The sequence below is a fragment of the Salvia splendens genome, chromosome 20, assembly GCF_004379255.2.
Source record: "Salvia splendens isolate huo1 chromosome 20, SspV2, whole genome shotgun sequence".
NCBI classification, from domain to species: domain Eukaryota; kingdom Viridiplantae; phylum Streptophyta; class Magnoliopsida; order Lamiales; family Lamiaceae; genus Salvia; species Salvia splendens.
Genome location: NC_056051.1, coordinates 22,715,382 through 22,728,478, shown reverse-complemented (window position 1 = coordinate 22,728,478; position 13,097 = coordinate 22,715,382). Strand labels below are relative to the sequence as shown.

At 39.9% G+C, this 13,097-nt stretch overlaps 1 pseudogene; it reads left to right on the top strand.

The window, feature by feature from the left end:
* Positions 1-251: 251 nt before the first annotated feature.
* Positions 252-1,675, top strand: LOC121781684 (annotated as a pseudogene).
* The last annotated feature ends 11,422 nt before the right edge of the window (positions 1,676-13,097 follow it).

Sequence of the window (13,097 nt, the reverse complement as noted above, 5' to 3'; positions counted from 1 at the left end):
CCCTGCATCAATTACAATTACACGTCAAAAATAACTTAATCTTCTTCTTCTTCTTCACATAGAAGCACATCATCACCACATCATTATTATCATCAATGCATCATAATCTTTATCATCATTGCATCAACCGTGTGCGGATTTCTCAATATGATAATGCTTAGAATATGCACTCTCTCTCAATTACGACTCTATAAATACCTTCTTCAACTCTCTCCAAACCCTCATTCTAATTTGCTACTATAACCATCAACATGGCCAACATTCTCCGCTCCTCCTCCAACGTCAAAGCCGCCGAGCCTCTTCCAATCGACACCGTCTTCAAACTCCCTTCCCCACCGCCTACTTGGCCACCGGAAGGCGGCTTCGCAACGGGAGAGATCGATCTCGGCGGCCTCCAAGTCCGCCAAGTCACAACGTTTCAAAAAATCTCGACAACACGCAAAGGAGGCCCCGCCACCTTTCTAGAACCTTCCCCAATACCGGACGGATTCACCATGCTCGGCAGCTACGCTCAGCCCAACAACCAACCGCTTTTTGGTTGGGTTTTGGTCGCTAAAACGAACGCAGTCGACACATCAGGCCAAATTCTGAAGCAGCCAACTGATTACACTCTCGTCTCGACTAACGATGATGCTCACTTCTGGCTCCCGATTCCGCCAAAGCCGTCGGGCTGGTCATCACCGCCTCGTCGGAGAGATCAGCTGCGTCCGGGCTGACTTCACCGACGAGGCAGAGAGTGAGAGCCAGATTTGGGGAAACGTGTATGTAGTAAGGCCAAAAACTGGAGGGAGTAATGCCAAATCAGTAAGCGTGGGCACATTTACAGTCCATGAAAATGACAATAATACCCTTATTCCATTATCTTGTTTGATTAACAAGAACTCAGCTTTATCCGCCATGCCTAATCAAGCCCAAATTGAAGCTGTGTTTGCATCGTATGCTCCGTATATATACTTCCACCCTGATGAAAAATACCTCCCTTCCTCTGTGAATTGGTATTTCAGTAACGGTGCCTTGCTGTACAAGAAAGGGGAGGAGTCGAAACCGGTTGCAGTCCTACCGGAAGGTTCGAACCTCCCGCAGGGCGGTACGAATGACGGGTTGTACTGGCTCGACCTCCCGGCCGAGCCAAACGGCTCTAGGGTTAAATTTGGGGATTTGCCGAGCGCGGTGGCTTATCTTCACTTCAAACCTGTTCTTGGCGGGTCAGGTACGTTCTACAAAGAATGGCTAATGACATTTGTTAATTCAATTAATTAAGGATTCCAATTTGTGTTTGTAAATATACCATCACTGTTTAAAAAAATGTGGTCATTGCTAGTTTTTCAACTAAAATTAATGGATACAAATGATAGCGTCTCAGAAAAGTAAAGATTAAGATAATTTGTTGACTCTTTCTTTGGCATTCTAAATTGGGAGTAATTTTCTAGCTTAAATATTTGTGTCTTTATTTTTATGTGCTTAAAAGATAAGTTTTTTTGTTTACTACCGGAAATGGGGGCCCACGAGGAGTTATGATACTGTGGAGGAGTTGAAGAATGCTGGGAAATTCCTTCCGCCGTTTTTGAAGAAGCAGTTGGCGAAGTTGGTTAATGGGCTGCCGCCGGAGGTGTTTGGGGAAGATGGGCCCATTGGGCCCAAGATGAAGAATAATTGGGATGGGGATGAGAAATGACCACATTAACTGGATCCAGGCCCATATATTCTGAAGGTCCTCCGAAATGGGCCCATTTAGTTAAGAATTCTATTCATAACCTTTATTTCATTCAGCATTTTATGTAAAAAAAATTGAAATTCTATAAAATTTATGAATTCAGTATTTCTATGTTTGGGATGGTTGAACAAGATATCTGCATGTCTTTTTCCGCTGGATGTGAGAAGTTATTTAGTGATACTGATTGAATTACTCATTTTGTCCTGCAAATAATGTATACAAACATAGATACAAGTTATTTTTTTGTAAATAATTTTATAAAAATGAAGTTATAGGGTTAATAATTGTCTCAAAAAATTGACAACTGGAAAATGCATTTGGGATATCAATATCTTGAATTATTCGTTTTCTTATAGCTTTGGACTACAATGCACATTGAAAAAAAATTATTCGGTTTCATGACGATAATTGTTTTGTTGAATTTACAAATACATTATTATTTTATATAAGTGAATGCAATTCTTATTATTACTAGTTTACAATTTTCGGCATCCCAACGTTTTTTGTTTATATTTTCAATAACCCAAAATTCAGGCATCCGACCCCACCCGACCCCACCTGGGTCCGTCATTGGTGGCATCATTAGCTATTTCATTTCACATGGGTGACTCCTTGATTTGTTTTATATATAACATATTCATAATTATACTTGTATAACAATTCGAACCTCTCTACCTATTAGTTAAAGGTTAAGTGTCTTATCCCCAAAAGGCCTCAAACTAATTGAGGTTGGACAGGAATTATATACACCCTTCCAATTTTCCACTCTCATCCGATGTGGGACGGGTTTGTAACCCAACAAACCACCCCTCAAACCGTGACCACATCGGGAACGCAGTCGACACGAACATGGGTCATTCCAGCCCTGGCCCCTGGGTCAACACCTGGGCCCAACTCTAACTCGAGTCTTTCAGGGCCCGACCCTAACCGGGACAATTGAGGTTGGACAGGAATTATATACGCCCTTCCAACTTCCCACTCTCATCCGATGTGGGACGGGTTTGTAACTCAACAAACCTCCCCTCAAATCGAGACCACATCGGGAACGTAGTCGACACGAACATGGGTCGTTCCATCCCTGGCCCCTGGGTCAACACCCGGGCCCAACTCTAACTCGAGTCTTTCAGGGCCCGACCCTAACCGGGGATCATCCAGGCCGGACTCATAGCCACCTAGGCTCTGATACACCCTTCCAACTTCCCACTTTCATCCGACGTGGGACGGGTTTGTAACCCAACAAACCTTCCCTAAACCGAGACCACATCGGGAACGCAGTCGACACGAACATGGGTCGTTCTAGCCCTGGCCCCTGGGTCAACACCTGGGCCCAACTCTAACTCGAGTCTTTCAGGGCCCGACCCTAACCGGGGCTCATCCAGGCCCGACTCATAGCCACCTGGGCTCTGATAGCCCTGGCCCCTGGGTCAACACCTGGGCCCAACTCTAACTCGAGTCTTTCAGGGCCGACCCTAACCGGGGCTCATCCAGGCCCGACTCATAGCCACCTGGGCTCTGATACTTCCAGCCCTGGCCCCTGGGTCAACACCTGGGCCCAACTCTAACTCGAGTCTTTCAGGGCCCGACCCTAACCGGGGCTCATCCAGGCCCGACTCATAGCCACCTGGGCTCTGATACCACTTGTTAGGATCGTCGACTGCAACATTAGTTTGATATTATCCGTTTTGGGCAAAACCCTCACGGTTTTGCTTTTGGGGTATTCCCCAAAATGCCTCATGTTGATTGGGGTTGGACAAGAATTGTATACATCTTCCAACTTCTCTCTCTCATCCGATGTGGGACGGATTTGTAACCCAACAAATGTCGCTTCATTTTACATATCAAATATCATAGTTGGTGTAATAATAGAGATGCGAATTGCACGCGCAGCTGAAGTGGCGGAGGATGTGATCGAATCACATATTGTGGATCACATCCGTGGTGGAAAGACAAGATCATCTCGTTTCCTGCTTGATCTGCAGAAAACAATCGAAGACATGGATTACATGATGAGAAAGGCTTCAAACGTGAGAGCACAAAGTAGAAGGGAGGAGCAGCACCAAACCACATATCCGTCATCATCTTCACCTCTCACCTCTTCCATGGTCGGATTTGATGATATCTTACTCCAACTTCTAGACCTTCTCACTGGAGTTCCCTCAAGTCGGCGAGTCATCCCCATCCAAGGCATGGGAGGTATTAGTAAGACTACGCTTGCTAGACATGTATTTCAACATAAATATATGGTGGAACACTTTGATGTTTGCCTCTGGGCAAGAGTATAGCCTTAACAAAATTCTGTCAGAGCTCTTGTCTCATCTAAGAAAATCCAATAGCGGAACTATTGAAGAGTTGCAAGAAAGGTTATATAAGAGTTTATGTGGGCCAAAGTATTTGATTGTTCTAGATGATATGTGGAACGCCAAAGCTCTGGATGATATGATATTCCTGTTTCCGGATACAAACAATGGAAGTCGAATTGTTGTGACTACTAGGCATTCAGATGTATCCGGACATTTAAGCGTTTCTCCTATTGCAATGAGTTTTCTAGATGAGGACAACAATTGGCACCTATTTTGTCAAAAAGCATTTGCAGAGCAGCAAAGTTGCTCTCTTGAGTTGGAGGAGACTGCAAAGAAGATAGTTGCAAATTGCAAAGGACTTCCCCTCGCAATTGTTGTTGTTGGAGGTCATCTCAGAATGTCCTCAATAGATGTAGACTACTGGGAGCATGTAGCAAAATCAATTCTGAATCCCACGGGGAGCGAAGAACATTGCTTGAATGTATTATCTTTGAGTTATAGCTACTTGCCTGCTCATCTACTTGGAACCCCGAAGAGGAGAAATTCCTTAGATTGAGATACTTGATGATTCATGGTTGTGAGATCTAATTTATTGGAATGCAAACAGATGCCATTTTCCAGTCCTAGAATGTTTTTATCTTGGATATTTGTCTAAATTGGAAGAGTTCCCTTCAGGTATTGGAGAAATAGTAACACTCAAATATATTCAATTGAAATGTTGCAGCGCATCTTCGACCGTTTCAGCAATGAGAACATTAGTGCAACGAGAGGAACAAGGTACTGACAACCTTCGACTTTATGTATATTTTCAGGGTGGTGAGGCAACACTTGAGAGCTTTAAGCATAAGGTTCAAGAAGAGGGTCTTACAAGCACTAATCTATCTCTGCATCTCATGAGATCCTAATAAATAACTTGCATTTTAAAGTATATCAATCTGTATATATTATGTTTTTTTTTTAATTTGCCACATGAAAAATATTTTAGAATTAATTAATTATGAAAGAGCAGAATGATAATTAATTATGAAAGGGCACGTGATCGCCTGAATCATCACCGCCACCAGCGAGCTCCCGCGGTGGCACACCACTGCCTCCCCCTCCTCCCCATCGCCATCGCGCATTGCAATTGGCTGAGGCCATGATCTCCTTTATTAGAATAGATTTCACTCAATACTCAACAACCGCTTGTTCTAGTTGTTATCTAGCTAGCTGTCATGTTAGTTAGACGTTAGATAGCGGTTATTTAGTTATAAGAGAGTTTATCTCATGCTTTAGACGTACCTACACTATCATGCACCATAATGCATGATATATATGTTACCTAGCTTTGTATCTGCATTCATTCATTCAATAAGAGAGTTCAAATCATTTTTCTCTCCAAAATATCTCATTCGGTGTTCATCATATCCATCTCCATGGATTCACAGTTACGATCTTGTTATGGTATCAGTGAAAACCTTCCGCATTTTCTTCTTCTCTTGTTCATAATGAACAATCCTATTGTTTGATACCGGAGAGTTCTTCAATCGGCTGATCTTCTCTCAGTTTCCAGTCGATTTCTCTGATTAATCTCGGCTGATCTTCAATCCTATTGTTCATGCTCTAGCTCTTCTACTTGGATTTTAGACACAGGAACAACTCACCATGTGTGTCATGATCATTCCTTACTCACCTCTGTTCACTTATAGCCAATGCTACTGTCAATCTCCCAAATGGCCATACTGCTCCAGTTACACACTTAGGTACTGTCCCACTGACTCATCTCATCACTCTTTCCTCAGTCCTATATGTCCCATCCTTTTCCTTCAACCTTATTTCTGTTAGTGCTCTCACCAAACATACAACATGTGTAGTGCTTTTTACTCATCATTGCTTAATAATTCAGGAAGCTTTACCGGGGACAGTGATTGGGAGAGGTAATCGAGTTGGTAATCTCTACATCTTTGAATTTCCAGACATATCAGAAGGTTACCCAGGCATGACTTCAACCTCAGCTCCTCTAACTCACACTGATATTTCTTAGCTTTCAAAATCTGTTTCTGCCTCTGTAAACTCAATTGTTAGCCTAGATGTTTGGCATCAAAGGCTGGGGCATCCATCTTTGAATAAATTGAAGCTTTTATCTGATGTTCTATCCCCATCAAATACTCATTTTAATACATGCCAAATCTGTCCCCTTGCTAAACATAAGAGATTACCATTTCCAGACTCACACTATAAATCGACTGCCATTTTTGACATGATCCACTGTGATGTTTGGGGACCTTTCTCAACTCCTACACACAATGAATTCAAGTATTTCTTGACCATAGTGGATGATTTCTCAAGATTTGTTTGGACTTTCCTCATCACCCAAAAGTCTGAGGTCCAACAAGTCATGACACAATTCTTCTCCACTGTAAATACTCAGTTTTCCAAGAAAATCAAAATCATAAGAAGTGACAACGCCCCAGAGTTCAACCTCACATCCTTACTTGCTTCTTATGGAACCATTACACAACACTCTTGTGTGGAAACCCCACAACAAAATGCTAGAGTGGAAAGAAAACACCAACACTTGTTAAATGTTGCCAGGAGCCTTCTGTTTCAGTCTCATCTATCCATTGTTTTCTGGGGGGAATGTATCCTTACAACAGCCTTTCTCATAAATAGAACACCATCCTCTGTCCTACCCAACAACTCAACTCCTTTTCAGGTTCTCTTTGATAAAACTCCATCATACTCCAACCTTAAGGTGTTTGGTTGTCTTTGTTTTGCTTCAACTTTGGATAAAAGCAAAAACAAATTCTCTCCCTGTGCCATCAGATGCATCTTTATTGGATATCCTTCGGGTTATAAGGGTTATAAAGTCTTAAATCTAGAGACTAATGACATCTTCATCAGTAGGAATGTCATTTTTCATGAGTCTGACTTTCCTCTCTCACATCAGACTCCATCACAGTTCCCAATTGATATCTCTCAGCATCCTACATCCTCAAACTCTATTCCCATTGCTCCTCAACCATCATCCGATACCTCACACTCATCTTCCCCTCACACATCTAAATCAGGGAGACAAATAAAACATCCATCTCATCTCACTGACTACATATGCAATTCAGTGACTTATTCTTCCAAATATCCAATAGCTGACTACTTTTCTTTAGACAAACTCTCACAGCCTTACCAAAAATTCATTGTTCTTCTCTCCATACTCACTGAGCCCTCATCATACAAACAAGCAGCTCAACATCCAGAATGGGTGTTGGCTATGCAGGAAGAATTGCAGGCCTTGATCCAAACCAATACTTAGATGATTACTCTTTTACCAGCAGTCAAGATTCCTATCTCTTGTAAATGGGTTTATAAGATAAAGTTCAAGGCAGATGCTACAGTTGACCGCTATAAAGCTCGCTTGGTTGCAAAAGGGTTCACTCAACAGGCAAGAATTGACTTTCATGATACTTTTTCCCCTGTTGCAAAACTCACTACTGTTAAGATGATGTTGGCTTTAGCAGCTGTTAAAGGTTGGATATTGGCTCATCTTGACATTAATAATGCCTTTTTGTATGGAGATCTTGAGGAAGAAATATACATGGTTCTTCCACCTGGCCTAGTCATAAAAGATCCTCCTGTTGGATCTGGGCAACTTGTCTGCAAATTAAACAAGTCTCTATACGGCCTCAAGCAGGCCTTAAGACAGTGGTACATGAAATTCTCTCAAGTCCTATCTGGTTTTGGTCTGCTACAATCTGCCTCTGACCATTCCTATTTCTACAAATATTCTGATGATGGGAATTTCTTTGGAGTTGTCATTTATGTGGATGATATTTTAGTAGCTAGCAATCATGAAGAAATGATAAATCAGTTCAAAGACTTCATTGCTGGCCACTTCAAATACAAAGATTTGGGCATACCCAAATATTTTCTTGGCACTTAGATTGCTAGGAATGCCTTTGGAATCTTCATATGTCAACACAAATATGCTCTAGACTTGGTGACTGATGCTGGTTTATTAGGCTCTAAACCATCTTCTACACCTATGGATTCAACAAAATCACTAGCTGTGGATGCAGGAGACCCTATAGCCGACCCAACCATATACAAAAGATTGATCGGGAGGCTTGTGTATCTCTGTATAACAAGGCCCGACATCACATTTGCGGTCAATAAACTGAGCCAGTTCCTTTCTAAACCGTGCTCTGATCACATGGCGGCTGGTGAGAGGGTTTTGAAGTATCTAAAAGGCACCATTGGACATGGTTTGTTTTACTCAGCAAAGTCTTCACCAAACTTAAGCATCTTCTCTGATGCGGATTGGGCAGCTTACCCCGACACTAGAAGGTCCATCTCAGGCTTTGCCTTGTTTCTAGGCACCTCACTAATCTCTTGGCGATCAAAGAAACAACATACTATATCTAGATCTTCGGCTGAGGCCGAGTATAGGGCAATGGCACTTGCTTGTTGTGAAGTCGTATGGATTGTAGCTTTACTCAAGGACTTTGGCCTTCAAGTGGTCCAACCGGTGCCTCTATATTGCGACAGCCAAGCCGCGGTTCACATCAGCTCGAACCCAGTTTTTCACGAGCGCACCAAACATATAGAGATCGACTGTCACACTGTTCGTGACAAAGTTCTTGAAGGAGTCATCAAAACTGTCCACGTTCATAATTCTCATCAACTCGCCTACATCTTCACCAAACCACTCGCCACCACTCCATTCCAGACGCTACTTTTCAAGATGGATTTCACTACCGTATACAGTCCATCTTGAGGGAGGCTATTAGAATAGATTTCACTCAATACTCGACAACCGCTTGTTCTAGTTGTTATCTAACTAGCTGTCATGTTAGTTAGACGTTAGATAGCGATTAGTTAGTTATAAGAGAGTTTATCTCATGCTTTAGACGTACCTACACTATCATGCACCACAATGCGTGATATATATGTTACCTAGCTTTGTATCTGCATTCATTCATTCAATAAGAGAGTTCAAATCATTTTTCTCTCCAAAATATCTCATTCGGTGTTCATCATATCCATCTCCATGGATTCACACTTATGATCTTGTTATCCTTCACCATCCCCTTCAGCTTTCTCTCCTTCAATTTCTCCTCCACAGCCCTCACCATCTCCTCCGTCGGCCCGCCGCAGTCGATATACTCCATCAGATCCATCGCCGAGAGCGTTAGCACGGCCACCGCCCCCGTCTCGTCGTAGCACGACAGCAACAGGGGGGAGATCTCCTGATCAACCCTCCTCCTCGTCCACCATCGCCAGCGACGTCTGCTCCGCTAACGACCGTGAAATCGCTTCGATTGCGGAGTCGGCGGCGCGATTGTACTCGACGGAGAGGAATTGTACGCGGATGGGAGGTCGGAGGTGCTGGGACACGCGGCGGGGCTGGCCGTGGTGGCCAAGAAGATACTGAGGGTGTCGGGGGCGGCGACCATTTCAGGATACATTTGTTGAAAGATAAATATGATTCGTTTATGGAATTGGAACTTTTAGGGTTTTGATTATCAATTGTGTTGGATGTGATCTGGATTGAGGAATAAAGCTTAATCATAATGCACTCTAGGTGTTTGATGATATTCCCCAGTTGGGAATTAGTTGCTAAGAGTTAAATTCAAAATTTAGTTATCTTCATTTTTTAATATCAACTACGCATGTATAATGTCAACTACATATATAATCTATGTCAACTACATATACAATTCATGTCAACTACACACATATAATGTCAACTATGTGTACAATCCACGTCAACTACATATACTATTCATGTCAACTACACACATATAATGTCAACTACATATATCTACATATATTATATGTAAAACGTTGTTGTTGACATAAATAATATAGGTCGTTGACATGAAAATATTTGTTGTTAACATTAATTATTTGTAAAATGTTGATGTTGACATAATAGTTGACATAAGTAACGTTTGCTGTTGATATCGTAGTTGACATAATGTCTCTGTAGTTGACATCACGCGGAAATGACAATTATGCCCCCTAGTTGACATAATGTCTCTGTAGTTGACATCGCGCGAAAATTGTGAATGAGTGGCTAAAAATGCATCTTAGTTCTCAATTAGGCCTAAAAATCTCAATCTAACATGAACCTCGAATGAGTTAGATATAGTAAGAGCATGTGGGTGGCTGAGCGTTATCACGAGCTAATGTCGAAAACTGACTCCTCCTCTTCTTTTTTTCATTTCATTAAGACCATGTTTATCAGCAACCCCCCAACTCAACCCAATCATTCACTTTTTCAATATTTAATTCATTTCTATCTCCTCTACATTATCTTCCACATCATTAATATTCATTCAACCCAACCACACATATTTTCATGGTTTATCAATGACCACCCAACCACACTATTATATATTTATTTTTATATTATTTTTCAATACTATTATTATTACATGAAATACTTATTATTGTAAATTTATCGAAAACGTAATAAATGACAAACTAAAAAGTATAAAAACAAACAAAAAAAACATAAATTATAATAATTGAAATACGAAATTGAAAATACATAATTGGTGCTCATACATAAGATGAAAACTAGACATTCAATTGCAACAAAGGAAACTAAAAAATATGAAATTCTATTAAACAATAAGAATTATAGGAGGAGAAAAGATGATATTTTTTTGTATGAAAACTATAGCAAATGTGGTCTATTCATAGAGGAAGAAAAATTATGAATTTTGGTATAATTTTTATAATTTTTTAATACAATATATTAAAGATATATAAATTATTAAAAAAAATAATATCAGCCAATGAAATTGTGCCATTTGGCACAATCTCATTGGCTGAGTGGTGAAATGGAAGGAGAGACCTTTCTGTCGGTTTTAATCAATTAACCGACCTCTGTCAAGGAAGAGAGAGAGACCCATGGATTGGTATATTTATTTTTTTAAAATACTTTAATGATGTGGAGGTCGACCTCATGGACCGATAAACTTGGTCTAAAAAGAAATCCATGGAAATAAGGACTCCCTAAAGTTTCTGTATAAATTAATCAAGGAAGCTAGAAATCATTAATCTTCATTCTCCAGTGCTCTAGCGCAATTGCGTCAATATTGTCACTATCATCAATATCGTCACTTGTTTCTATATAGCACTATTTTTCATGCGTATAATATAGAATGTTACATTATTTTCCACTTCGAAGTTCAACAAATTATTGTGAAGGACCTTCTTGCCTTCTTAATTGGGATTCATTTCTTTCTTTATCTATTCAACTATTCTCATTGTCTTTTTCAATTTCATAAATTTAATACTATGTTTCACTTTCCCAACTATATCATGATGACTCGAGCCTACAACCTATTGCCTTGCCAACTGAGCTGCAATTCATAGGCGCTCTTTTTTGAATTTTCTTTATTATTTTTTTCCCATAATGTAAAAGAGAGTGAGAGCCGATTAGGGCTGGCAATTTTCTACACGGCACGATAATCTGACACGAATCCGCACGAAATTATTGGGTTGGGTCACGTCTTATTGGATCCGTGTCCTTATCGGGTTGACCCATTAAGAACCCGATAATTTCGGGTTGGGTTCGGGTCGGATGCGGGTCGGATACAGGTAACCCATTAAGAAATAATATTATTATTTTTATTATTATTTTAAAAAATCTATATTACTTTAATTTTTTAATTTCTTATAAATTAGGTTTAAATAGTATAAAACGAATTTTAATTGTGTAAATTAGGTTAAAATTAAGGTTTAATCGTGTAATACTAGGTTTTAATCGTGTAATATCAGGTTCGGGTTGTTATCGTGTCGTGTCAACCCATATTATATCGTGTCGATAACATGTTCGTGTCGGGTGCGGGTCGTGTTCGGATTTGAAGGTAGCAGGTCGGGTTCGTGTTCGGATTTATAGTTTCCTTAACAGGTCGGGTTCAGGTTAGGTCTTATTGGGTTGGGTCATTATCAGGTTGACCCGATAACGACCCAATCCGCACGATTTGCCAGCCCTAGAGCCGATGATGGGATCAGCCTACCCCGAACCAACTTCAACTCTGTCACAGTCACTTACATATGCTGGCAAGTAACTTATCTCCAACCCAAAATATCTTTTTCATTCTCAAAACTCAAATTTCATGAATAGAAGCCAAAAATTTACCATGCCCATATAGTAACCAAATCCCATCATTCATCAATAATCAATATTCAATAAACATTTTAGGCTGTAATAGTTTTGGTACATCAGACGTCAGAGTGGGGGAGACCCCTCCATAAACAATAATGCAATGAATGACTTGATACAATCAAAGAATATTATCATCTCCATCTCTAGCAACGGGATAAATAGTATATTTATTTCCTTTTCCCTCACACTCACACACATTAAAATAATGCACCTCTAATTTTCCTGTGACTCCAGCTTCTTTGCATTAAGAAGATAGATTACAAAAATACAACAATAGCACATTCAAGTACACAAAAAAAATAATTACGTTCAAAATAGAGATAACATAATTAATCTAATCTCAACCTTTTCTCTTGGTACAAGAGCTATGCACCACTCACCTTATCCTCACTGATGTCATTTCTCACCTAGTCCTAATCAAGCTTATTTGTCTAAGTTTAACATGTCAATCTCCATTAGGCAATATGGCAAATTAATTTTTTGTTTCCCCCAATTATTTAATTGCTCCTTTGTTATGGTAAATATACTTTAAGACTTTAAAAGTAAGTTTACTATAAGTCAATAAAAATCAATGCATATTCATCATAATCAACCCAAAATATAGAATTTGCTATGTAAAGAAGTCGAAATATGACGTAATTTCCCACCCATCTTTTTAATTTTTGCCATTACTTTATTTCTGGAGCATCTTCTATTTTTCCCCCAAAATATTTGATTACATAATTTACATTCAATACAATAAACAATTTAGACTAGATTTCTAACATTTGATTACATTCAATAAATCAATAATCAATATAGACTTGATTTCTAACATTTGATTACATTCAATAAATTACAGCGCAAGCAATGTAAATCACAAGTAAACTCCAAAAATCCCATTACAAAAATATACGATGCGTTAGAAATGGATTTTGAGTAA